General features: G+C 47.6%; 1 protein-coding gene and 1 long non-coding RNA gene across 5 annotated transcripts in view; one reads left to right on the top strand and one right to left on the bottom strand.

Moving 5' to 3' along the window:
- Positions 1-8,588, top strand: part of AHDC1 (AT-hook DNA binding motif containing 1) — a 204,807-nt gene extending 196,219 nt beyond the window's left edge. For all 4 annotated transcript variants that reach the window (XM_081201858.1, XM_081201860.1, XM_081201859.1 and 1 more), the window contains exons 5-6: positions 844-1,631; positions 7,136-8,588. The gene's annotated coding sequence lies outside the window, so the exon portion shown is untranslated. The remainder of the gene's footprint in view (positions 1-843; positions 1,632-7,135) is intronic.
- Positions 8,589-16,180: 7,592 nt separating this feature from the next.
- Positions 16,181-25,938, bottom strand: LOC308591349. Its single transcript, XR_014010124.1, has 2 exons — positions 24,263-25,938; positions 16,181-16,488 (listed from the first exon to the last, which is right to left on the bottom strand). It is a non-coding gene; the product is annotated as an uncharacterized lncRNA (long non-coding RNA).
- Between the last annotated feature and the right edge of the window lie 729 nt (positions 25,939-26,667).

Genomic DNA, 26,667 nt, shown 5'->3' with positions numbered 1-26,667 from the left:
TGATCATCTTGGTCGCCCTCCTCTGCACACATTCTGGCTTGTCAATATCTTTCTTAAACAGTGATGCCCAGAAATGGCTACAGGATTCCAGGTGTGTTCTGACCAAGGCAGAATAGAGCACTACTCTGTTATTTCCCATGATCTGGACACTATATTTTTGTTGATGCAGCCTAGAATAGCATTAGCTTTTTTGCTGCTGCCTCACACTGGCCATGCTGGCTGTGGCTCATGGGAGTTGGAGTCCAATAACATCCAGAGAGCCACAGGTTTCTCCATTCCTGGTCCAGTGTAATTTAGAAAAATGTGTGCTGTTATATCATTGCCATGTGAGTTTCCCCACCCACGCTCCACGTCATTTGCTGTTTACAGGGATAGTGAATCTTACCATGCAATGACGTCTTGTCATGTGTTTTGTCTTATAGGACTTTGTGGAACAGAAAGGATGGAAAACCAGTCTGTGGCTTTCCATCTCTCTCTCTCTCTCTCTTTCTCACTCCCCCCCCCCCACCATAATGTCCAGTTTCTACCAAGGGTGCAGTGCTAAACTATGGAACATCTCTTTCACAAATATTTGAACATAGCTTTTTAAAGCAATTTTCTAAAACACAAACCCATATACAGGGAACTCCTGTTTTGCGTGCATTCAAAGAACGTCGTTTCTTTTAAAGGCCTACTAAACTGAAGATTCAAATAAGGGGATTTGTCGGACAAAAGGCTATTGGTCCCTCGGGCTCCATGCTCCATGCTCCAGAATGAATGTGCATGCTCTGATGGAATGGGCCATGTTTTGATACATGTCTCTCTCTTTTCTTTTTTCTCCTCCCTTCCCCCTCTCTTTTTCAGAGCTACTTTAGCCAGCACTTTTTCTGGAACACTTTTCAAGTTCTGTATTTAATGGAAATCAAAAACTGATCTTTTTGTTCGTTTGTTTGTTGGTTCTTTTGGGGGGGTTTTCTAAGAAAAAAATAGAGAGAGAGAAAGGAAAAGAGGGGGAAAGGAGAGAGATAAACACCCCCTTTTAAAAAAAAGAAAGAAAGAAAAAAGAAAATATATTAAAAAAATAAAAATAAAAAACTCGCTTTCTTTGAGAACGGCATGGAGACGATTTTTGAACCAGACCATGTTGTCAGCCCTCCTCTCCTCCCACCCTGCAGTCCAGCAAAAAGACAATCGAACGATCACAGCCACTGCCCACGTGGAGTGCGAGAGCCAGGGGAGCACCCGTGATGCCCAGCACCACCCACCCACCCACAGCATGCATACGAGAAACACACCGGAAGGCAATGGACAACCTACATGGATAGCCATGGGAAGGGGAAATTTATTTTTGTTTCTTTTTGGGAGAGGGAAAAGAGAACCGTCTAATCTGTGAACTCAAAATGAAAACTCAGTAATGAAGATTGGAGACTCAGCATTTTCCTCCTCCTCGTAGCTCTTTTTCTTTTTTCTTCTCATCTTTCTCTTGTGCAGTTTTTATTATTATATTATTATCATTATTTTTCTCCCAGGTTGTTTGTTTGCATTTTTTTTATTAAAAAAGAACATTTTTGTCGTCGTTGCTTAATTTCTTTGGAGAGCCCAGAAGATTTTACAAGTCTGTGAACGGGCCTTGGGGACACCGTCATCTGCCAGTAAGTAACAATCTCAGTCTCCTACAATGCTAGCAGTCTAATGTCCTTTCAGGGCCTTGTGGGAAACTAAAATGTCTCACTGTGAGATGCATGAGAGCAAATCTGGTGGAGTTCCAATGGCACAACAGGACTGCCTTTTCCTCTCCTCCCACTGCATGTCCCCACCCCACCCCATTAATGTCTGAAGGGTCACCCAACCATCTGCAGCTGATTTTGAGGGCACATGGGGGCTGCAGATGAAGGGGAAGTTCTCTTCCACTAGTGCACATGCCTTATGCTAATGGAACAGGAGTACTGGACACCACCCTAAGTACTTCCAAGAGGGTCAGCCATTAAGTGGTGTGGCATGTGCAGACATATCCTGGGAATCAGGATCAGGAGGATCAGCCAATGCCCTCCCTAGCATTCACTGCCTGAGCATCTGCTTCACTCTACCTAAAGACAGGATTGGCCTTGCATTGGGTCCAAGTGGAACATAATTTATGGGTGTATGCCCCCCCCCAAGTGACGATACTACTGTTTTGTCACCAACTTTACCTCTTAAATCAATTGCCCGTTTCCAGGCTCGGGTCATCCTGAACTCTCGTTCAGCCCAACCCTTGTTCAGTTTTTTCTCTGGCTAAACCATGTCTAGATGCACACCTGTTTCTTTAATCCTCTTGATTGTGCTGCTGCACCTTTTGCACACCTCCTCCCTGCTGAGAGTTTGCCACCATCAGAAAGCGTTTTCCTGGAGTGCAGGTGTCTGTCTGGAATTTGCCCCTTTCCATGTGAGTTTCCAGCTCTAATCAGGATGCACTCAAAGCCATCAGGGCCTGGGTAATTTGGCACTAATTGCATGCCAGGTCTGTTTCTCACTGGCTTGTTCAATTTCAGAGAGGGCGTCCCTTTTTACAATCAATCGATATTGGATTAGCATACTGAAACAGCCATATTAAAGTCACATTAAGTGCTCATTTAAGCCCATTCAATGGAAAGTGTGTTGTGTGGGGGAGAGATGGGTCTGTTTATTTCCTTAACCCTTTCCTTGATGTTTATCCTTTTATCTCTACCACTGAGCTCTCAGGAATCCACAGAAAACCTGACTTTAAAAAAATAATAATCAAGGAAGTAGGTTGTTGCTTACATATTTGTTCTAACAGGCTTTTGGGGATTGGCTGCTTTTAATGAAACGGCTGGTGCCGTGCTGTTTTTATTGTAATTATTCGTATGATTTTAAAAGATTTTATATATGTATATGGTTTATTTCTATCCATGTTTAATTGCTTTTTAATGAAGATTTTTTGGTTTGCTTTTAGCAGTTCTTATTTTTATATGCAAGCTGCCTTGAGCCCTGTCAGGAAAAAATATGGGGAATAATCATCATCATCATCACCACCATCATAATAAAGCCTGGAAGCTGCCTTATACTGAGTCAGACCCCATTGGTCCATTTAGCTTAGTATTGTCTACACTGACCGGCAATCTCTAGCGTTTGTGACAGGAGTCCTCCTCAGCTCTACCTGAAGATGTGGAGGATTGAACGCAGGACCTTTGGCATGCAAAGCTCCCCCACTGAGCTACAGCCCCTCTTCAAAGATCAAGGCAGTGTACAAAATGTGTAAGCAGGCCCTGCCCAAGTACATTTTCCTGTTGATACATGAAATAATCAAGAAACGGACTGCAGAAAGGAGTGCATTCCACGGGCCCCCTGCACAAATGCAGAAATTGGCACAGGATATAGAATTCAGCACACAGATAATCTTCACTCTCTTTTTAAGAGCATGTTTATACATCACTCAAGGCTATGTAGATTGGAAAGTGTGTGGGCTGAGCAAGGCTCAAAAGCTAGAGGGGAGCCTGCTGAATCAGATCTGCAGTGGTCAGGGAGCATGGCTGCTGTATCCGGCATAGCTCTGTGCTGCAAATCTTGAAGCAGGACAAATGATGGAGAGTAAGGAAATGCATAGAAATTGTGGCAGGACTCAGAGGAGGATTATGGCTATCTCTCTGACATTGTAGCTTTACATATGAAAGTGTTTTTTGACTTGAATGAACATACAAAGGGGCCTCCTTCCATCATAACTCTTGAAAGGCACATTCTAGGAGGATTCATTTATCTATTATTATTTTTTAGGTTCATTTACATGCCGCTCTTAATATGGAAAATTCCGGTTCAAAAATTATGTGGGGTCTCATTCCTTTTATCATTTTCCTGCTCCTATGTCCTATCTTTTCATACGTCTGGTTGGCAAGTAGGCAAGCAGTCCTCAACCAGTGTGACCGCTGAGGGCACTGAGAAGAACAGGATGGCGGGGGGCTGCAGCTCATGACAGCTTGTCCCCTTTCTGGATCCAGTTTCAGTAGTGGCCTGAAAACAACTAGCAGGCAATAATATCTATTTTGCAGACAGAATTGCACCCGCACGGTTTGCTATGCAGTGCAGGCTGCAGAGTTTTTGAGGGGGCTTTGGGGCGAGATGCCCTCGTGAGGCCTCTCTGTGAGTGGGCTCACTTCCTCCTTGCTGTTCACTGATGCCTATTTGCTTGCTTATCTGCACAGCTGCTCCGAGAGGTCACTGAACAGACAGTGGCAGCAAAGAGGAAGAGGAAGAGCAGGGCCCAGGGGAGCCAGAAATCCACAGTGGGGCGTCTTTTGGGGTACCCACAGTGCTGATCCCTAACACCTGCTCCAGGAACCAAGTTGTGAGCGCAGTCTCAGCTCATCAGGTCTCCTGCTGCTGAATGAGAGACTTAACAATGGAGTAGAAGAGTGTGTTTTTCCTCTGCACACCCATCTTCCATTGCTCTGAGACAGAGGTGGCGACAGCAGAGCAAAACCATGACTTGTGAGTGGCCACTGTGGACTTGCTCCTGCATGCACCTCTATATGTAGCTTCTTCACCCCACACTAAAAAAGTTGCCGAAAAGCTTTGGGTTGTGGGTTGTTTGTTTGCTTACTTGCTTCTTTTTTCACTGCAGGGTGGGACATGGTGGGCACCCACCTTTTGATAGAAAGGAGGGCTTGGAGGAATACCTGATTGAGCATACTGGGATGGAAAGGTTGACATATACAGAAGCTGACTTAGCAGCTCTGCACCTTAAAATCTCAAGCTGTGTGCAGACTGGCTTATCGTTACTCACTACTGAACAGGGCTGGTGTCAAGGGTCTCCATGGTCAGGTTTGAAGTGCAAAAAGCTCAGCTTCTGTCAGAAACCACTAGGCTGCAGCCCTGCCCAGAATCCATGGTTTTTAAAATGAATAGGGCAGAGCTAGGAGAAAGGTTTCAGAGGCAGGCCTTAGCTAGGGCATCCGCTCCCACCCGCCCTTTAAACGTGTTTCTAGGGCTGCTGTGGTCAGCACAGTCCCCCCTTTTCCTCCTGTTGCTGCTCCTCATTCCCTTCCTACTAGCATCCATTTTGATGCCACTTCTGAGAGCCTCTCAGCGGTAGCTGTCCAATGGGCACCTTCTCCTGCTCTCCCATGCTAACTAAGCTGAACAAGTCTTAGCAGTAACAGTCTCTATGACAACTGATCCCTTAGCTCTCCTCATCCTTTGCCTCGCTAGGATGCCTGTCACTCTGTTTCTTCTGCCTGAGGGCCTCCAGCATCTGTCACGGGAGGGTTGAACGCGCCATTCCTCTGCATTTTTATGCCTCTTGATCCCCAGGTGGCTCTGCCTCTGGAACTACAAAGCTAGGTCCCTTGGACTCGGAAGCAGTGCCTGCTGTTTTTGTTTAGGCATGGCTGGAAAGATCTCCATGGTGTGACCAGGGCTAAATTCCGAGCTTGGATTCAGTCCCGGAACATGTATGTGAACACCTTGGAACCACACAGTCGGTGCCTCTAACCACACATGACGTGGCTGCGGTACCACTGGTGGCTCCATGTTTTGGAGGATCCTTGGGCAAGAATGTTTCCGTGGCAGCCCAGTTCAGGACTGAGTAACGACAGTCCACCTGCATATATCTTGAGATTTTTAAGGTGCAAAGCTGCCAGGCCAGCTCTTGTGCATATCAGCCCTTCAACCTCCACAACCACTCAAACATTCAGGTATTCCTAAGCTCTCTTTTCTGTCCAAAGGAAGGTGGCCACAATCTCTCACTCAGTTGGTAATGCACTCTACCAATCCACCCAAGGGCCAGTCTATTTCTCGCTTTTGTTTTCAGGGGCCGACTGCATGCGTTTAAACCACAAGTGCTCTTAACTAGGTAGTTCTGACCTTGAATGCAGCATTTTCCCCTTACAAATTGCCTGTGTAGAGGCCCCATTCCAGACTGGAACTCTTCTGTGAGGGGTAGGGGGCCTTTAACCCTTTGCCATCCCGTTGCAGTCTTCATCCAAATCGGGGCCCTATACTAACAATATAATTTGCAAAAAAGTGAGGGGCTGGGTAAGCGGAATAGACATCCCATTAACAAATAGGGGCACTTTTTTCTGCAAGGCCCATAGCTCAGTGGTAGAGCATTTGCCTTGCATGCAGAAAGCCCAAAGTTCAATCTGTGACACCTCCTGGTCAGGCTAGGAGAGAACCTTAACTAAAACCATGAAGAGCCGCTGTCAGTCACTGTAAACAATGCTGAGCTAGATGGACCAGTGGTCTGATAGGCAGGATTCCTGCATTGTGGGTGGTTGGACCAGATGACCCCTTGGGTCTCTACAATTCTATAAGTCTATGAGCTCTATGTTCCAATGATCCGGTATGAGAACAAACAGGGGCAAAGTGTTAAAAACAACATGCAAGGATTTAAATCCCCTATCAATAAATAATAACAAGAGCTATGCACAATTCACAATTGTTCACTTCAGGGCTGGACAAAAAACCCTGGACCCAGGAGCAGAGCTACACCGTTACAGTCACAAATAGTTTGGTCCTTATACTGAAAGATTTGTTGAATGGCTTCAATAGACATTGTAGGCTAATAATACGCCTCCCATAGATGGGCATAGATTGCAACGTGCCATGAGTAGACAGCAGATCTGTGGCTGAACAATGCCCTGATACCTCTAGTAAGAGAGACAAGCCACACACTGTGGGATGATATGGTAGCTCAATGGTAGATTACATGCGCTGCCTGCAGAAGATCCTGAGTTCAGTCCCTGGAATCCCTAAGTAAAAGAATTTCAGGCCACCAAACAAAGGAGACAACAGTGAGTCAGATGGAGCAGGGGTTTGACTCGTACAAGACAGCTTCATGTGTTCAAGGCAAACGCTGCGTATGTTCAGAGGCCCTCTAAAACCGTCGCATTCTGAATCGGAGGCTACTTTTGAAAAACCACATACTTGGGAGCCTCTTGGCTGCACTGACCTGCTGTTGTTATGCTGGTGCTATTTACCCGAAGGTGGGGAACCTGTGGCCCCCCATATATTGCCGGAGTACAACTCCCACCTTTCCTAACAACCAATCGATGCTGGCTGGGACTGATCGGAGTTAACATCCAGCATGATTTGGAGGGCACCAGGCTCCTCAAGCCTAGCTTCCGTGTCATTGCTGTTAATTCTTTCCCTTTGTTTCTGTTCCCAGCTCCCACAACCAACAGGAAGATCCTCCCCCGACCACACTGGCCTATGCTCTTGTGACAAACGGAAATGCACCCTTCTTGGTTCCTCTTGACATTGCTCCTTCAGGAGGCTGGGTAGAGAGAAGGAGGACTTCCCCCTTGAAGAATCCTCATCCACTGAGAAGTCCCAGCAAGAAGACAGAAGCCTCGTGTTGCCTTTCCCTCCCTGCCCCCCTGCCCAACCCCAATACACACCTGTATTACTGTGGCCCTCTATGTTACTGCCTCGCCTGCCTCTCCCTGCTGCCCCCAACCCCAGGTCTGTCACTGAGATGCTTGTGTCTCCTTTGTTGAGAAGCAAGGTGGGGTGGAGGGTGGGAAAATGGGGCTTTTCTTTCTGCACAAAACCAGCAATTGTAAATACTTTTCAAAAATATATGAAAAAATGAAAAAAAAAATACAAAAGAGCAAACACAATGAAAACACCCGAACACACACACACACAGCGCGTTTTCAAAATCAGAAATATATATTGAGAGGAGAAGAAGAAGAAAAAAAGGAGTCCAGAGAGAGTCAAAGCAGGAGAGAAGCTAATTGTGTCAGATATGCACTGAGAAATCTATTTGCAGATTGATTGACAAAAAGTAACAAGAAGCTATTTATTGTATATAATGTTTTATTATAAATCGTGTATTGTATATTGCATCTGTACATCTGCTGTGGTTTTGTGATGTGCAAATTTCAGCATGGGTTTCCTTGAGGTTTTAAGTTGCTTTTTTATTGTTTGTTGAGGGGGGCGGGATTTTTATTTTTTTGTTTTTTGTTTTGTTTTGTTTTTTGGCAGTACGCACCCAAAGATCCAAATTTGTATTTTAAAAAGAAAAGTGGGAGGGGGGGAGATTAAAGACAAGCAAATGCACCCTCTTTTGTTAGGGAGAGGGAGGGGAGCAACGGCATTTTCTGAGTTCTCATTGGCCACTTGTAAACCGTATTTCTTCCATGTGTGCCCCGTTGCGCCAGTGCTGAGCTCAGGGTGTATGTGTGCGCGCGTGTGAGCGAGTGACTTCTTTTTCCACCTTTGTCCTGCCCTCTCTATTCCCTCCCTTTCCTGGATTTGGAAATTTATGTACAGCTTTGTGGATTGTGCAAAAACAAAAAAAAGAAAGAAACTTAAAAAAAGAGGAAGACCCCCACCCCTGTTCTGTGTTACCCATTACTGATCTGAACTGTACAACTAAATATACCAGACTTGGTAGTCGACTGGAGACAGAACACACCTGAGTTGTCACCATATAAGCTCCTGCTTGCTTGATTCCTTCCCCAGGCCACGTTGCCTTCATCCACACCACCCCTCAAAGCCCCTCTTTTTATTTTGCTTCCCCTCCCCCCTCCCTGTGCCCCAACTGGTCTTTTTGTGTATTTAGGAAGGAATTTTTAATAGACACTTTTTTATATTAAAAGAAACCTATATATTGAGTGACGAGGCTGCTTTGTGTGCTTCTGTTGACAACTGAATGGATGCCTAGGGTATCTAGGGAGCGTCTGTTGCCAGCACTTGGGGATTGGGGAGGGGAGGGGCTGGAACTAATGCTTAGCTCATGCACTTCAGATGCTGTGCTTAGTTATGCGTTGGGGTGGGGGTGGGAGAGGCACTTCTAAGGCCAAATCCAGGAACAATGGGTTGCAAAGGCTGCCATTCTGACATTTGGGCTGCAATCAAAGGGCATCATCAGATGGAGAGCATAAGCTTTTGCTCTTTGCAGTTCTGTAGGATCCTGATTTCCAGCTTGCTGCCACTTGGCTCTAGGCTCCCAGCCTCTCTGTTGGCGGCATGAAAATAGCTCGCTTGTTTTTCTCGACTGAGAGGCCTCCGCACCAGAACACCAGAATAAGCTTGGCGGGGTGGATAAGATTTTTTCTGGCCTGCATTTCAAAGCGGGAAGCTTTGTCTGTGCGACTTTGTCTGCCGTTGCTCCCACTGTGGTTGGAAGACAAGGTGCCCTAAAAAATGCTGTGCTGCTGGGAAGCCAGGAGGAAACTGAAGGGCACTTCAAGATGGCAACTAACACACACAGAGAGTTCAGCATTTGCGTGCTAATTCAGGGGAAAGTGGGTGCCATCACAATGCACAGGTAACTTTTTTTTTTTTTGCTTGTGCACAATGACCGACAGGCAGACTTTTTGTGTGCATTTTAATATGCCAGTGTCTGCTATGTGGGACAAACCAGGGAAGAACAAAGGGGGAATAAAGATCTTCATTGGAAACAAGTGGAAGACCAGCAGCAGCTCCTATTCACCAAGAGGCCACTATAGAGGCGGCATTAGGGGTGCTGCCGAGGAGAGAGCAGATCCAGCCTCCAAGGAGTGTGCTGCTGCAGTCACTGCCATCCAAGCAGCAGAAGTGGACAAAACATTCCTTGGTGGCCAAATCTGCTGCCCTATGCCTCCTGCCATCTGTGGCAGTTGCCTCACCTTGCCTCATGGGTGGCCAGCCCTGCACTATTCTAAAGGTTTCTATATTAGATGGAATAACTCTTGCATGCAGATCTGTTCTCCTTTCAAAGGGAGCAAATGGGCATTATAATTTTGCATCCAAAGCCTACCCTGGATGCTAGCAAATAGTGGTTTAACCATCCATCAAGCGTCTCTCCTCTTGGATCTTAAAAAAAGTGCCATGTGTGTATTCAGAAGTGGCTTTGTTCATCCTTCACTTTACCATCCCCACCATAACAAAAATATGGGCAATAGGAACACAGAAATATTTTTATACTAAGATCATTGGTCCATCTAGCTCCACATTTGTCTATACTGGGATGAGGAATCCCATCAGCCCCAGCCCCCATGGCCAATGGGAGTTGTAGTTCAGCCAGTGCAGAATGCAGAGAGTGCAAGCTTCCTTCCCACCTCTCACCCCTTGTTAGCCCCCAAATAAAGCAGAGCTTCTAAAAAATGTTCAGCCATCAGCAAGTCCGCATGGGAAATATGATCCATAATCATACAAGCGCTGCCACAAGTTCCTTGCCATGTTGCAGAAACACTACAAAGTGGTGCAGGTTATGGGGGTTTCCCCCTGTTTTTTCTTTAAAAAAAAAGATAAATGGCTGGATAGGCAATAAACGGATAGCTAAGTCCCTGCAATCCACACACTCCCAAGCTGTTTACATGATGAGGAACAAATCTGATTTGGATGACATTTTAATATGAATCCACCTAATCAGAAACAATATGCAAACTAAAATATCTCTTTTAAAATACGTACACATTTCCTACACAAAAATGTGTGCAAAAATGCATATATTGGGGAAAGTTTGGAGTTTTTAATGCATGCATTCATTAAAATACCTAGAATGTATTCTGTTACAGGAAAATGCTTGAAGAAATGCATATTAGACAAAATGGCATACAGAAAAATATTTGGATTAGGAGAAATGTGCAGTAAAGTGCTGTCCTGCACCATCCCCTGAGCTAGCCCATTGATCTCAAGTGCGCTGGAGGCCGTGGCCTGGCTGTCAGTGTTGAAGGAAGATTCGGCTGCCTGTCTGGTCAGCTTTGTTCATGGAATTGGGGTGTGTGCTTGGAGGAATGAGAGGCCGATGCCCCAGTTTAAATAGGATGCCAGGCACACACAAGACTGCATGGGTAGGTTTGACCACATTTCATACAGTTGGGGGTAATCAAGAAGGAAGTGATCTGGAGCGGGACAACCCCAAAAAAGCCAAAATAGAGTGATGGAAGGAGAAGAAAGGGAAAGCCCCCTGCAAATGATCAATTCAGATCTCTTGAAATAGTGATCTATCCCTTTACCATCAGCCTGTCTGGGATGGGCAGGTGGGCAAAAAAGGTAGCAGGAAGAGAGACAAAGGGGGTGGCACAGAAAGAGAAAATGGGGTAGCCACACCTACTTTGGGGTCATGCAGGAAAAAGGATCCCTCCTAGCATAGGACACCTCTTTTTTTGGGAAGGGGATATCTGATTCAATTCCACAATTTTTCCTGGAATACTCAGGGCTGGCCTGCCATTCAACTGGGCAATTGGTGCTAGAATGAAGGCAGGAACTGGTGGTGTAGCAAGACCTTTCCTTTTCTTTCTGAAGCGCTGCAGCAGGGAGGGAAGAGTGCCATTTAGGCTCTGCTTCAGGAAGGCAAATGTCTTGGGCCAGCACTGAGCTTCCTCCCACGGTTTCCATCTCTGCATCTGCTGCCAGAACTCATCCTCGTCCCCCGTCCCCCCGCCCTTGCCCCTGCAGCTGGGCTTCAGGACCAAAAATAAGCCTGGCGAGGAGTTAACGTGCTGGGCAGGAAGGAGCGATAGGAGATAATCTGCAGGAGGGGGCAGACTCAGATCCTCTCACCAACAGGCTTTGTTTGCTCTTAAAATCCAACCACAACTCTCATGTTTTTACCGACTCCCTTTTCCTTCCTTTCTCTACCCTTCAGAAGAAAGCAAAAGGAGATGCACCTTGGGTCACTGTGTGCTTATTTCATTGGCAATCAACTGTTTAGGACAGGGGTGGGGAGCCCTAAATGCCTCCCTATCAGTAAATAGCTAACTTCCCCACAAACAAATCAAGAATGCTCAATAAACAATAAACTTCAACCTTGGCCTGATCACTCTTTTTCAAGGGAGCTGTCCTACATTCCTCTTGCTTCAGTTCTCCTTGTAAATATATCTTTATCTGTTGAATAATCTCTTTGATACTCAGTTGGGAGATAAGGCTTAGCATAGTCCTAACCTGAGTAAGCAGGAGTTTCCAAAATGGTCTAGTAGGGAGTGCAAACTGGTTGCAGGCTGAAGTCAACTGGGAAATTACATGTTCTTCTCATGTAAGAACATAAGAGACATGCTGGCTCCATCTGGTCCAGGATCCAGAGCTCACAGTGGCCAACCAGATGCACATGAGATGCCCACAAGCATAACCTGAGCACAACAGCAAATGTCCCTACTTGTGATTTCCAGCGGCTGGCATTCAGCAGCATTCACTGTCTCTGTCAGTGGAGGTAGAATATTGTCATCAGGGTTAGCAGCCAATGATAGCCATGGTGCTGAGTGCTGATTTGTCCCCATGGTATTGATAAAAATCGGCGAGAGGATATAGAACCTTAGCAGCCATTGCAGTGGTTGACATTACCAACACACACACACACACACACCCCCCACCAGTTCCTAGTCTTGTGCAAGTCACTTTTCTCCCTCTTGTCTTGGCAAGGGGCTACAGCTGAATGGTAGAGCACATGCCTGATGTGCAGAAGGCCATGGGTTCAATGCCTGTCATTTCCAAATAGGGTTGGAAAAGACTCTTGTCTGAAACCCCAGCAGGCTTATCAGTGGTAGTCTTTGAGTTTCTCCAGATGATGTATTTATCAAATATTCACTCCGATTTGCTTAAACAAAGGTTACAGTCATTGTATATTGAGCATTCATTCTGATTTGTTTGTGGGGAAGTTATACACCATGAGCACTGATTGAATGATTTAAATTATACCCTCCCTCCAAGGAGCCCAAGGTGGCATGCACGGTTCCCCCCCTCCCCATTTTATCCTCAGAACAACCTTGGGAAGTGGGTTAGGTTAGGAGACAGTCCGAGGTCACCCAGTGAGTTTCATGGCTGGTTGGCAGTTTGAACCCTGGTCTACCAGCCCCTAGTGCAACACTCTAACCACTACACCACACTGGCTCTCTTAGGCCATGTAAACCCCACACTTTTAAAGCACATTCCCACCCCACCCCTGCAATAATCCTGGGAACAGTAGTTTATCCTTCACAAACTATAATTCCCAGCACCACAGTTCCCAGAATTCTTTGGGGCAGAGCAGGGGAATATGCTTTAAATGCATGGTGTATACACAACCTCAGTCAATGGAAATGTGTGAATGTGAGTGTGGGTGATAGGAGAATGATGGGGCTATGGCTTTGGGGGGGTGGATGTGGGTGGGTGTAGGCATGTGTTTAGATTCTTATGAGAGCTGCACCCACTAGCCCTAGCTGAAGAAACTTCCACTGTGGTTCCTCCTCTACAGACTCTCCTAACTGTCAACTCCATAAGATCGCTCCACCCAGTAGCTATTACTACAGATCCCTTGAATAGAAGGATGCAGGCAACCTCTGCTGCCAACAAGCACGTTACATCTAGGTGGGATTCCTTCTTGTGCGTCCCTTAAGCTCGGATCCTCATTTCTCAAATCCTCTGCTGCCTCCAGCATCGCACCCTGTGCTCAAAAGTGCACAGTTGGAGTTCAGGGTACAGCTGGATGTTTCCTGACTCAGCATTCCCAATGCAAATAAGGCGGGTGGAGACGGAGGAGGGCAGCAAACTGAGAGTGACCCCCGTGAATGCATGCTTATTTTCTCTCAACTAAAGAAGTAGAAGTAAAAAGTAGATTTGCATAATTTATCACTGTTTTGATTCTGGCAAACACAAAGTGTGAAACAGAGGCCTGTCTTGCAGACCAATCCTGTTTGTGCCAGAGCAGTGCGCTTCTGTCTCCTACAGTTATGTAGGCAGAGACCTGGCCCTTGGCCTACGTGGCATCTCTCTTGGGCATGAGCAAACGGCGCGGCATGCGCTCCTCTCCTGCTAGGCAGCCGCTCACTCTTGCTTGCGGGCGCATGAATCATTGTGGGAAAGTTGTCACCTAGCAGGAGCACCACCCGCCCTTTGCTGTCCTTCAGCATCAGGGGGAGAGAAAGAAGCTGAGGCAAAGCTTCCTCCTTCCGAGCCATTAATGCAGACTGCAGATCCTAGCAAGACGACAGGTCTCCTAGCACCTGCAGGCCACAGCTTCCCTGGGTGGGGGGGGGGACTTGATAGATGGCTGTGAGGGTAGCTGTTGTGTACCAACCAGCAAAAGGAAGAAGGAGGCAGCAGCATTGACTCTGGACTGCAGACAGGTTAAGAGAGACAGATGGGTGGGTGCAGGGGGGGGCGGTGGCGGGAGAATGCCAGTGCCATAAACACCGCCTGGCGTGAAAGTTCCAGGAATCGAAAGACAGCCCTGTCAGTGTCCTTACTCTAGGAGGGGATGCAGCAGCCTTGCAAGGGGGGGGTGGAGGTGGAGGGGGCCACAGAGGTGGGAGAGACAGGCAGGCAGGCTGGGAGAGCAGAGGAGGGAGGAGGAGGAGGCGCAAGGCCGCCTCTACCTGTGGGTGGTGAGGAGAGGTTAGCAATATCCACAGGGTCATGGGTATTGCTACTAAGTGCTTTTGGAAAGCTGAGGGGGGGCTGGGGAGGGAGAAAGGAGGTTGCCATGGTGAAAAAAAACACATGATGCATACTGATGGACTGGTGGGGAAGGAGAAGGGGGGGTGAGAACTGCCACAGCAAATATGAGAGGCTTGAGAGCCATCTGTACAGTGAAAGGAGAAAGCTAAGAGGAATTGGGGGGGGGTGGAGAGGGAGGAAACAGGGAGGGGAATGTGGCTTTTGCCGCAAAGCCTCTTTCCTTTGGGGATGGCATTTCTGAACAATCTCCTTTGCTGAAGCAATGCTCTCCCCAGCCTCTCTCTGCCAGGCTCACCCTCCTTCTCTCCGTTGCTATTCCTCTCTCTCCCCCCCCCTTCTCATGAGAAAGGAGAAGGACACAAAACAGGCATTTCCCTTTCTGAGCTTCTCTGAGCACAGGGAGGGAGAGAGAGAAAAACCCGACCCCAAAATGTTCCCCACCTCCCTTCTCCTGTGATCTTGGCCAACTCAAACAATGAGCCTGGAAAAAGATCAGAAAAAGCCAGCCACCTGCCAAACCAACTGTGACCTTGCAGGGTCTGAATTAAAGGATCCGTGCTCTTTATTTTCACAGCACCAACCAGGCTGACAGCTGGGGGGGGGGGAGAGAGAAGGCTACAGGCCCTCATATTTATAGGAGTAGCAAGCAAAAAAGGAGAAAGGGGTGAGCCCAAGTATGTTGCAGAAGCAAGCAAGATACTGGAGACTGAAAGATAAGAGACAGGAGGAGAGAGGGTGTTTCTTCTTGCTGAATCAGAAATTCCAGGTCAAAAGTATCCCTCAACAGATAGCATTTCCATTTGATTCTCTCCAATTGGGAGAGATTAGGGCTGGCTCCAGGTTTGAAGGGGTCACCAGCTCAATGGGGGGGGGGGGCTAGCAACCCTGCAGCTGGCAACTGTGAACTGCCACCTTAAATTCCCCCCGGAGATCCCCACTGGGTGGTGCTATCTTGTGGGCATTGTGGGAAATTTAAAATGGCAGCTCACAGACCCAGCTGCTCCGCATGGAGAAGAGTGGGCAGGGCAGGGGTTTGCGTCCCACCGGGGTGCTGACGGTGCAGCAGTTGCCGGCTCTGAATGCAGAACTAGTTTTAGCATTAGGTGCTAGCACAGGCCAGCAATCAGAAAAAATTGTGCTCTGTGTTTGTTTGTGGGTGGTCTCTAACAGTATAGTGGAGGGGACATTATATGTGAATGCAAAAGAGCAAAATCCTAAACAAGGGTTGCTAAAGGGAGATGGTGGCAGAGGCGGTTTTCCTGCCTGCTTTATTAATGCACAAATGTCTTCCATCTCAACAGACGTCACACCTGCACCACACATTTAAAGAAGCATCATGCCACTTTAAACAGCCATGGCTCCCCCCACCTCACCCCCAAATCCTGGGGACTGTCATTTGTTAAGGGTAATGAAAGTTGTTAGGAGAGGAGACCCCTGTTCCCCTCACAGCACTACCATTCCTAAGGAAGAGGAATTGACCACTAAACCACTCTGGAGAGGGTAGCTCTGTGAGGGGACTAGGGGTCTCCTAACAACTCTCAGCATCTTTAACAAACTACAGTTCCCAGGATACTTTGGGGAAAGCCATGATCATTAAAGTGATATAAGAGCACTTTAAACGGTGCATATGTGGCCAGGGTGCCCCTTGCACCTTCAGTAGTTGTGTAGCAGAGGGAACTTCAGCAGGCGCCGTTTGACATGAAAGTGAGGCCCCCTGAAATTCTGTCTTCTGCCCCATAAAGGGGCAAGAGGCCCGTCCCCTTTTGCACCTGCTCATTCTCAGCTGAGCACGTTAAAGAGGGTGGCCGCTTAGGCAGCACTGAAAAAGAGGGCGAAATAAAGCAATGAATTAGCAAATTCTAATGCCAATTTATATATCCAGATGCAATTTAGAAAAGATTGCTATAATTTATATCAAAAGACAGTACATCTCACCATAGTGGGAAAGACTGTGTGACCAGGTGCCCTTTGAGCCTGTTCAACATTCTGCTGCCCAGTGCTGTGGATGGGAACATGAAGGCATCTCCTGTCCTCCCTAATTCTTTACCTTAGAACAGGACTTGACCAGACGGTTCTTCAGAAGGTGCCTTTCAATAGAGAACTGTCCTTCGTAAAATAGAGAGCCCTCCAGACTGGCATTTCTTCTCCAGGTGAATCCTGCAACATGCAATTGACACAATAGTAGAGCATTAGTAGACAGTCAACACATCATTCCACTTTGCTAGTTGTTCTGCAATGCTTCCCCAGTGTTGTTGCATGATTGCTGCCTGGACTGGCTCTCTTGTACTATAACACAACAATAACAGGAGATAAAGAGTAAACTGGGAGTAAACTGGGATATCTGTGGCATTAAAAAAAGGGGGTTTCAGCAAGAAGCTATGGGATGTGTCCCTATTGAAAGCAAAGCCAGGTTTCCACCCTGAAACCTTTGCAGACTCAAACAGTGTCATGAAAGTGGGATTGCATATAACTACCCTGATACCATCATGAGAGCAAATCATCACAAATGAGCAATAAAAAGACCGCCTTTCCTGTGAAACACATTTTGTGCAGTTTCAGCCTGGAGGAGTTGAATGGGGAAGATCTACCTGTGGAGGGCGCCTATTGGCTAGTGCTTATGACAAATGTAACACAGAGTAGTTTCACAACTACAAAAAACTTTTGTATTGAAGACTGTATTTTTTTAAAAAAAGAAAGTTGGATGGATTAACATATGCAGTGGTACCTCGGGTTACAGACGCTTCAGGTTACAGACTCCGCTAACCCAGAAACAGGTTAAGAACTCAGATTAAGAACTTTGCTTCAGGATGAGAACAGAAATCGCGCAGCGGCGGTGCAGCGGCAGCGGGAGGCCCCATTAGCTAAAGTGGTACCTCAGGTTAAGAACTGTTTCAGGTTAAGAACGGACCTCGAGAACGAATTAAGTTCTTAACCCCAGGTACCACTGTAAATGAGTAAGCATACAGGTGGCATCCCTGAACCAGAGTAAGAGGGAGAAGGGCAAGACAGCCAGATGAATCAGCATTTGATTTCCAGGTATGTACATCTGTTGTGCCAATTGTGAAGCTAGGAGGAAGATAGTTCTGCAAAAAAAAATAAGTGGCTGCCTGATGAGACCTCTCTTTTTCTTATATCTGCCTTCCCCTAGGCATTTCTAAATTAAATAGTACTTCCTGCAAAATGTAATATAATCTTCATAAAAGTTAACAAAAATCAATGCTGAGGACCCATACCTTCACATTCATTGGTATGAGGAGCAGAAGCAGAGAGCCACTTTACTTCTTAACTCAGCTGCTAGGTAGAACTTTCCTTTCAAACTTCCCCTTTTATGCCTGTAAATGAAAGGGACTAGAAACTTGGCTTTTTTAAAATAAAAAACCAGAGCTTCTGGGAATATCCCCATGACGTCCCAGCTCCCACAAGCCCTCCCATGGCTATGGCACTACTCTGGAGAGGTTCGGTTCAGTAAATAAAGTTGCAAGCTCATGTTAGCACCTTGACTCTCACAGTCAGTTCAATGCCCTCTTGGTTTTCAAAGGTAGCATGTATGGTTGAATCCTACCAGCACTGATTAATTTAGCATTTGCACATGGGACGGCAGACTGCTTCTTTGTCCCAAAAGACTACAGTCATTGTTTGGGAAGCTTTAACAGCTTCTTTGTCCCAAACTTTGTCCCTTTAACTGCTTCTTTGTCCCAAAAAACTACAGTCATTGTTTGGGAAGCTTTAACAGCATTTTCCTATTTAGTTGCTGTTGGTTTTTTCTCTCTGAACATCTAAGCCCAGAGTTTTTTTCCATGAGTCAGGAAGCCTGCTTTCAGCATTTTAAACACCAATTGTTCCAAATGTTTATTTGTGCCTCACCCTCCCCTGTACTTCCCCAGGACCTCAGGGCAGCTGTAGGCATGCCTCACAACAACCTCGTGAGGTAGGTGAAGTTTTTCTCAAGGCCATCTACCTGTGCATGGATTTGAAGGTACTCTGCCTCACTATAGTTTTGGAATGTGTGATGCATTGAACCAAAGGCAGCCTGTTCAGATCAGGTCAGGTTCCATTTATTCCAAAAATAATACAGTGAGAAATTAATGGGTATGAATAAAATTCCTGTGCCATTCAGGGGATAGGGAGCTCACCTGTTCAGGTAGCAGCGGCCTCTCAGAGGCAGTCTCCTGGCCATTTTCTCCACCGTTATGCCCCAGAATGACACAAGGTCTGAGGCCCTGTAGGTAAGTATAATAGTGGCTGCCAGGAGGACACAGACCACAGCAAAAATAACAATATAAATTAGTTCAAAAAACAAAACAAACTACCCAATGTAAGACAATGGCATTTCCATGACAGAACCAGATTGAACAGGAGTTTCACAAATGAATACTGAAAGAAAGGTGGTAATGATGAAAATGACTGGAGGAGCAAAACATGGGGGGGGGGATTCTTGCACACACTGTTTTGTTTGTTTGTTTGAATCAAATTTCAAAGAATCATAGAATTGCAGAGTTTGAAGGGATTACAAGGGTCAACTAGTCCAACCCTCTGCAGTGCAGGAATTGTTGTTGTCTAGTCGTTTAGTTGTGTCCGACTCTTCGTGACCCCATGGACCAGAGCATGCCAGGCACTTCTATCTTCCACTGCCTCCCGCAGTTTGGTCAAATGCAGGAATACTTTGCCTTCAATTTATATGCCACTTTAATGTCCATCATTTGTGTTTGTGTTTGTGTTTTGTGTGTGTGTGTGTGTGTGTTTATGTACATACAGCCATAAAATCACAATAAAAACAACCTATAAAACAACAACAGTATACCAGTCAGAGTAACTAAGCGGCGCCTACATCTAGGATTAGTGACATATGCTTGGAGTCGAGTGTGAATTTCATGCTCTTTATTCAGCTCATAGTAGCAATGAACGAATCTTTCCCCAAAACGTCTAGCTATACATACATTATTTACAACTGGACTTCTCTGCGACCCATCCCCTCTGCAGGGAGGTGGGACCAATTCGGATGGTCCGCCCCCGCCACTTAATGGATCCAAATGGTTTCCAGAGAGTGGTAGGGGATGCTTTATCCCATGTTGATGGCCTTTCAGCTGATTCCCTGGTGGCCCGCTGGAATGTGGAGTTAACCAGGGCTATTGACTGTTTGGCTCCGAAGCGCCCTCTCCGATTGCATGGAGCCCGGACAGCCCCGTGGTTTTCCACGGATCTGAGGGCAATGAAACAATCGTTGAGACGGCTAGAGCGCCGGTGGCGGATAACTCATTCCGAATCTGACCGGACACAGGTTAGAGCTCAACGTCGAGCCTACCAAGTGGCGATAGCGACGGCGAAGAAGAATTTCTTCACCGCCTCTATTGCATCTGCAGAAAACAGCAGCAGGAGACTTTTTCAGGTGGTTCACAATTTAGCGGAACCACCTGCAACATCGGGGCCCAGTACGGGCCACATGTTCTCCTGCAATGATTTTGCAAAGTTTTTTGCAGATAAAATTGCTCAGATTCGGGAAGAAGTAGACTCCACCGTGGGAGCAGGGCCGGGGCGGGAGAGTGCTAGAGTTCTGTCTAGTCAAGTTGAGTGGGATCAATTCCAATCTGTTACCTCCGAGGATGTGGACAGGCTGCTTGGACGAGTGAAACCAACCACCTGTCTCCTGGATCCTTGCCCATCCTGGCTTATAAAAGCTAGCCGGGAAGGACTGGGCAATGGGCTTCGTGGGGTGGTGAATGCTTCCCTCCGTGAGGGAGCCTTCCCAGACCCGCTGAAAGAGGCGGTTATTAAACCGCTTCTTAAAAAACCATCTTTAGATGCGGCCACGATGGCCAACTATCGCCCAGTCTCAAATCTTCCATTCCTGGGCAAGGTGATTGAGCGAGCGGTTGCCGAACAACTCCAGGCACGCCTGGAAGAAGCGGACCATTTGGATCCCTTCCAGTCGGGATTCAGGCCTCATCATGGGACTGAAACTGCCTTGGTCGCACTGGTTGATGATCTCCGGCGGGCTAGGGACAAAGGTGAGAGCTGTTTCCTAGTTCTGCTGGATCTCTCAGCGGCGTTTGATACCATCGACCATAGCATCCTTCTGGACCGTCTTGAGGGGCTGGGAGCTCGGGGCACTGTTATACAGTGGTTCCGCTCCTTCCTCCTGGGCCGTGTTCAGAAAGTGGTGGGGGGGGATGAATGTTCAGACCCCTGGGCTCTCACTTGTGGGGTGCCTCAGGGTTCTGTCCTCTCCCCCATGCTTTTCAACATTTACATGCGGCCGCTGGGAGAGATCATCAGGAGGTTTGGGCTGGGTGTTCATCAGTATGCGGATGATACCCAGCTCTACCTCTCTTTTAAATCAGAACCAGTGAAGGCGGTGAAGGTCCTGTGTGAGTGTCTGGACGCGGTTGGAGGATGGATGGCGGCTAACAGATTGAGGTTGAATCCTGACAAGACAGAAGTACTGTTTTGGGGGGACAGGAGGCGGGCAGGTGTGGAGGATTCCCTGGTCCTGAATGGGGTAACTGTGCCCCTGAAGGACCAGGTGCGCAGCCTGGGAGTCATTTTGGACTCACAGCTGTCCATGGAGGCACAGGTCAAATCTGTGTCCAGGGCAGCTGTTTACCAGCTCCATCTGGTACGTAGGCTGAGACCCTATCTGCCTGCGGACTGTCTCGCCAGAGTGGTGCATGCTCTGGTTATCTCCCGCTTGGACTACTGCAATGCACTCTACGTGGGGCTACCTTTGAAGGTGACTCGGAAACTACAACTAATCCAGAATGCGGCAGCTAGACTGGTGACTGGGAGCGGCCGCCGAGACCATATAACACCGGTCTTGAAAGACCTGCATTGGCTCCCAGTACGTTTCCGAGCACAATTCAAAGTGTTGGTGCTGACCTTTAAAGCCCTAAACGGCCTCGGTCCAGTATACCTGAAGGAGCGTCTCCACCCCCATCATTCTGCCCGGACGCTGAGGTCCAGCGCCGAGGGCGTTCTGGCGGTTCCCTCATTGCGAGAAGCAAAGCTACAGGGAACCAGGCAGAGGGCCTTCTCGGTAGTGGCGCCCGCCCTGTGGAACGCCCTTCCAGCAGATGTCAAAGCGATAAACAACTACCTGACATTCAGGAGACATCTTAAGGCAGCCCTGTTCAGGGAAGTTTTTAACGTGTGATATTTTATTGTATTTTTGGTTTTTATGGAAGCCGCCCAGAGTGGCTGGGGAGGCCCAGCCAGATGGGCGGGGTATAAATAATAAATTATTATTATTATTATTATTATTACACAATGGGCCCCGTGTGATTGGCTAATTGCGGGCTGCTCCTGTAGGCCAATCAGGTTGCGGATTCACTTCCACCTGGAGCTGGATTGGGTGGCTCCTGCGGACCAATCATACTGCTGCATTCTGGATCCTATTGTTCTAGGATTCAGCTCAGCACATAACAATTAGCTTAGCATCGGTGGTCACACTATTGTAACCTCAAGGTTAGACTACTGCAATGCGTTATAACAGCATGCATAAGAAGAGCCTATCAGGCCAATAGCCCATATAATCCAGCATCCTGTTGTCACAGCAACCAACCAGATACCTGCTAGCCGGACAGGAGAGCATCAGCACTGTCCACCTTCAATTCCCAGCTACTGGTATTCAGAGGTATAATGAATCTGACAGTGGATGCAGAACACACCCGTTTTGGCTAGCAGCCGTTGGTAGCCTTAACCTCCAGGAACCTGTCTAAGCCTCTTTGAAAGCCATACCAGTTGGTGGCCATCACAGCCTCCCGTGGGGGAGCAAGTTCCATAGTTTAACTACGCACTGCATGGAGCACTTTCTTTCCTCTGTCCTGAATCTCCCAACATTCAGCTTCATTGGATGTTCACAAGTGCTAGTGTTATGAAAGGGGGGGTGCGCATTTCTCTATCTACTTTCTTCACGCCAGGGATCATCTTATACATTTCTGTCCTGTCACCTCTTCTTCACCTTTTCTCTAAACTAGAAAAGAGGCTGCCTTTGAAGACAGTTTGGAGAGGGCAGAATTCAGAGGACAGGTTGTTGACTGAACCAGACAGTCTGAACATCTTACACTAATTTTGGTCTGACTGCATTAGCTGCCAGCTAGTTCCTGGGACTCAATTCAAAGTGCTGTTTTTTACCTATAAAGCCTTATAGGACATTGATACCTCAGGGACTGTCTCTCCCCATATGAACCAACCTGCACCCTGCCTTCATCATCAGAGGCCCTTCTCCATCTGCCCCCACCCAGGGAGGGACAAAGGGTGGCAACAACAGGCTTTCAGTGGTCACTCTGCATTTGTGGAAACATGTCTGGTGCCTTCAGTGTCAGCTTTCAGGAGACAGGTCAAGACCTTCCTGTTTATCTAGGCTTTGGGGAGAGTAATTAGGATCAAACTGCAGGATGATTTCCAGCCTGTTTGTGGTATTCATCTTTTAGTTGGGTGGGGTAGGGCAGGCTTTGTTCTTTTTTTCAGTATTGCTGAAAAATACAACCTGTGTTTTATTGGGGTTTTTTTAAACAAACAAACCCAATATATTTGTTTTTAAATGTTGGTAAGCCTTATGCACTTTAGGGATCTCTAAGTCTCTCTGACATCTTTTTTTTGTGTGTGTGTGGAAAGTGATGAACAAGTAAATAAATAATGGTGGCCAGGGAACAGTGGCGTAGCGTGGGTTGTCAGCACCCGGGGCAAGGCAAGTAATTTGTGCCCCCTAACCCGTGGATTTGCGCTCCCTAACCCCCAGATGTTGCGCCCGGTGCGGCCGGCCCCCCCTGCACCCCCATGCTACGCCACTGCCAGGGAAACACCTGGGTGAACAGGTATGCATTTAGTGGGCAGAAACTACCTCACCTCAGTGGGAAAGTCATTCCGCATGGTAGGTGCCACCACAAAAAAGGCCCTTCTCACCACCACCACCAGATGAACATCTCTTGGCTGTGGCATGGTTAAATATAGTTGTCAACGTTTCTCTTTTTTAAAGGGAAATTCCCTTATTCTGAATAGGATTCCTCGCAAGAAAAGGGAAAAATTGACAGCTATGTGGTTAAAAGATCAACACCCTCAGGCCACAGAGACTGGGATCAACTATACAAGAGTAGGCACTCTCAAATAGATTGGTCCTGAGATGTTTAGGGCCTCAAAAACCAAAATTAACACCTTGAACTTGGCTCAGTAACTATCTAGCAGCTTCTAAATTCATTATGACATGGTGTAAAATAACTAGTAAAATGTAAAGGGACCCCTGACCATTAGGTCCAGTCGTGGCCGACTCTGGGGTTGTGGCGCTCATCTCACTTTATTGGCCAAGGGAGCCGGCGTTCAGCTTCCGGGTCATGTGGCCAGCATGACTAAGCCGCTTCTGGCGAACCAGAGCAGCGCACATAAACACCGTTTACCCTCCTGCCGGAGCGGTACCTATTTATCTACTTGCACTTTGACATGCTTTCAAACTGCTAGGTTGGCAGGAGCAGGGCCCAAGCAACGGGAGCTCACCCCGTTGCGGGAATTCAAACCGCCAACCTTCTGATCGGCAAGCCCTAGGCTCTGTGGTTTAGGTGAATACAAATATAATTCATAACACTAAGAATTGTCAAACAACTTAATAAAAGCAATCTAAGTGGAAATCCCTATGCAAAACATGCTTTGCAATACAGGTGTGTTGGGCACAGGGTAGAGCAGGGGTCACCAACACGGTGCCTGTAGGTGCCCTTGTGCCCACCAATGCCCCCTATGACACCAGGCAGCTTCCTATGTATCAGAGGCAGCTCTCAACTCTCTGGCAACTCTCCCTGGTGAAATGCCATCTCTGACATTTCTGAAATCCTGTCAGTGTGCCACACCAGCAAGCGTTTCCCTGTTCAGCCCCTCCTGTCAGTCTCTTGAAGTTTCCGTGTATGTCACCAAATGAAACACAGGTACAAACCAAGGGCAGCTCACGCACCAGATGGTGAAACGCAGCCCTCAATGTGTGATGCGGGGAAGGGAAACCGGAGCCGTGGTCTTCGGTGAGAGAAATGTCCATAGCTACGAGGCGCTACAGCAATCAGCACTCCCCTTTCCAGATCCTGCGCAATCTCGGAAGGCCTAGGAAGTGAAGCTGCGGCCTGTGGTGCCCTCTGCGCAGGCCGCAGCCTCTTCCCCCTCTTCCTTCGAGAAGTGAGAGCGTGCAAATCCTGCCTCGCTTAATTGGCCTCCTCGGCGGCGTGGTGGAGGCCATCTCCCCGGTTGGTGACCTTGCTCCTGCACAAGGCGCTGTGAAGAGCCTGGCACTGCTGAGGCTGGAGGGGAGGAAAAGCCCAGGCCCCGTTGCCTGGCAACCACACAGCTGTCTGTTGACCTAAAAGGAGCTGCTCACTCTTGACACAGCTGGTGTTTACATGGAGCCAAATCTTTCTCCTTCGTGTTTGCATGGAACGAAAGCAAGGCACACAGACACAAGCGCTAACACACACACACACACACGGAGTAGACAAAAAGGAGAGAGAAAGAATGTGGAAAACAGAGAGAACAGACTTCCCCCGCCCGCACTGCCCTTCATTGCTAGCTGGAAGAGAAGATGGGGGGGGGGGAGAGAGAGAATGTGTGTGTGTGTGTGTGTGTGCAGAAAGGGGTCAGGGACATCGCAAATCCCTTGGAGGGCCAGATACATCTTTATCCACTGCAGCACAAAGGAATGTGTTGTGGAAAGCACCGTGTGCCTTGGTATTATCTGAGGCTGTGTGTATGCCTTTAAAGCACATCCAAAGCACATTCCCTGCCTCAAAGAATCCTGGGCACTGACCTCTGAGGCTATCCTGGGTTCTTGGCGCAGCAACAGAGCAGGCCGGAGGGGTAGGGAGTCAGGAAACCCTTTCGGTCTAGGGTAGGATTTGAGGCCTTAGCACCTTAGCACCTTGGGCCAGAAAGAGACAGAGTGGGGGTGCCAGTGGTGTGTTGCCCACCCTGCTGCCCAGCAGTGAGACTGTTCATGGGGAGGTACTGAGCAGTCTGCCAGGAGACATGACCGCCCGGCTGCTGCTGGATGGCCTAGCACAGGAAGGAGAATCCTGTGAGCCAGCCATCACCCTGCCTCCAGAGAGTGAGGTTGCCCTGGCAACCGAGGAAGCACATAGGCCTGAGTAGGACAGTGAGCTGGCCAAGTATTCATGTGCCATCTCCAAGGATGAATCCTCAGATGCACTAGCGCAAGCAGGCGCAGCCTACTGGCAGGAGTGCCCATTTGCATGCACAGTCCCAATGGGAACTGTGTGAAAGATTGTGCCCAACTCACTCTTTGAAAGGGGGTGGGGTGGGGTCAGGCATTGGGACAACATCTTAGCTTCTATGTTAAGAGCTCAGCTTCTGAACCAATGCTTCTCAACTATGACTAATGTTGTTGTTATTATATTTATTTATATCCTGCCTTTCCCCCCAGGCCTAGACTCAAGGCAGCTTACACAAATTAAAATGGCACAGATAAAATTCAAAAACTAAAAACATATAAAAGTTAATTCTTAAAATGTAATTAAATTCTAATAGAATTAAAACAATATTTAAAACACAGACAGTAAAAACAGCATAGCACTTTTAAAAGCCACTTCCTAAAAAAACCAGCTAGTTTCCAAAGGCCTGCCAGAATAAAACATTCTCCACCTGCCAGCAGAAGGACAAGAAGGAGGGAGCCAGTCTAGCTTCTCTAGAAGTTCCAAAGTCTGGGAGATGCCACTGAGAAAGCCCTCTTCCATTGGATCCCCAATGTAGTGAACTGGCAGCACAACTGGGAGGAGGAAGAAGAGGATCCCAGCAAGGGGTGTAGCTGGGACTGGGACACACCGGGGAGGCAAGCAGGGGATGGGGAAGAATCATAGAATCATAGAATCATAGAGTTGGAAGAGACCACAAGGGCCATCGAGTCCAACCCCCTGCCAAGCAGGAAACACCATCAGAGCACTCCTGACATATGGTTGTCAAGCCTCTGCTTAAAGACCTCCAAAGTAGGAGACTCCACCACACTCCTTGGCAGCAAATTCCACTGTCGAACAGCTCTTACTGTCAGGAAGTTCTTCCTAATGTTTAGGTGGAATCTTCTTTCTTGTAGTTTGGATCCATTGCTCCGTGTCCGCTTCTCTGGAGCAGCAGAAAACAACCTTTCTCCCTCCTCTATGTGACATCCTTTTATATATTTGAACATGGCTATCATATCACCCCTTAACCTCCTCTTCTCCAGGCTAAACATGCCCAGCTCCCTTAGCCGTTCCTCATAAGGCATCGTTTCCAGGCCTTTGACCATTTTGGTTGCCCTCCTCTGGACACGTTCCAGTTTGTCAGTGTCCTTCTTGAATTGTGGTGCCCAGAACTGGACACAGT

This window comes from Podarcis bocagei (genome assembly GCF_964188305.1).
Source record: "Podarcis bocagei genome assembly, chromosome: 7".
Classification (NCBI taxonomy): domain Eukaryota; kingdom Metazoa; phylum Chordata; class Lepidosauria; order Squamata; family Lacertidae; genus Podarcis; species Podarcis bocagei.
This window is presented reverse-complemented; position numbering and strand designations above follow the sequence as displayed.